The sequence below is a fragment of the Miniopterus natalensis genome, chromosome 5 (genome assembly GCF_054644295.1).
Source record: "Miniopterus natalensis isolate mMinNat1 chromosome 5, mMinNat1.hap1, whole genome shotgun sequence".
Taxonomy (NCBI): domain Eukaryota; kingdom Metazoa; phylum Chordata; class Mammalia; order Chiroptera; family Miniopteridae; genus Miniopterus; species Miniopterus natalensis.
In genome coordinates, this window is record NC_142085.1 from 44,928,693 (window position 1) to 44,929,549 (window position 857).

At 48.1% G+C, this 857-nt stretch overlaps 1 non-coding gene across 1 annotated transcript; it reads left to right on the forward strand.

Moving 5' to 3' along the window:
• Nucleotides 1-244: 244 nt before the first annotated feature.
• TRNAI-GAU (transfer RNA isoleucine (anticodon GAU)) lies at nt 245-322 on the forward strand. The gene has a single exon. It is a non-coding gene; the product is annotated as a tRNA-Ile (tRNA).
• Nucleotides 323-857: the final 535 nt, after the last annotated feature.

Consider the following 857-nt stretch of genomic DNA (forward strand, 5'->3'; position numbering starts at 1 on the left):
AGCAATTCTTATCTCAACTTGGCAACTGTGGGACCAGAGGTTTAAAGAAGATAAGCTGCCCATGATCACACAGAGGATCCCTAAGTGCTTAAGCCCTGCACTAAAGTGGCTCCTATGTAAATTCTCTCCTATAGCTGAGACCAGGCAGTGAGGAAATTCATAAGCCCTTCAGGGATAAAACCTCCCAGGATGCATCCACAGTGTGCAGGGATGGTCCTCTCATTTTTCAGAAATTCACTTGGCGGCCCTGGCCAGGTAGCTCAGTTGGTTAGAGCATTGTCCTGATATGCCAAGGTTATGGGTTCGATCCCCAGTCAGGGCACATTTAAGAATCAACCAATGAATGCATAAATAAGTGGAACAATAAATCAGTGTTTCTCTTCCCCTTCTCTCTCTCTCTCCTCTCTCTCACTCTCTCTCCTCTCTCTCACTCTCTCTCTCTCCTCTCTCTCTCTCTCCTTTCTCTTTCAGAAAAAAAGAAGAAAGAAAAAAAGGGAAAGAAATTCAGTTGGAGCTCTTAGGGGAAATCCGATTCCAAAGACTGAAAGCATTCACTCAGTAGGTCAAGCTCTGTTTCTAGATCTCCAGTGTGGACCAGCCAGGCAGCCAGCATGGCCCGAGTTCTCCCATTGCAGAGTGGGGAGGGCATTAGGGGAGGGTGAGGGGAATTTATTCCAGGCCAGAAGAGTCTGGAGTCTGGCTCACCCTGCCTCTGGGCACAGATTTCGCTGTCAGCACAGGCACACCACCCTCATTTTCACCTTGTTTCCAAGTGATTCCAGGACTGCGGAGAAACTGAAGTGGTCTCTTCTTTCAAAAAAGGCCAGGATCCTAGTTCCAGACCTCCAATGACCACG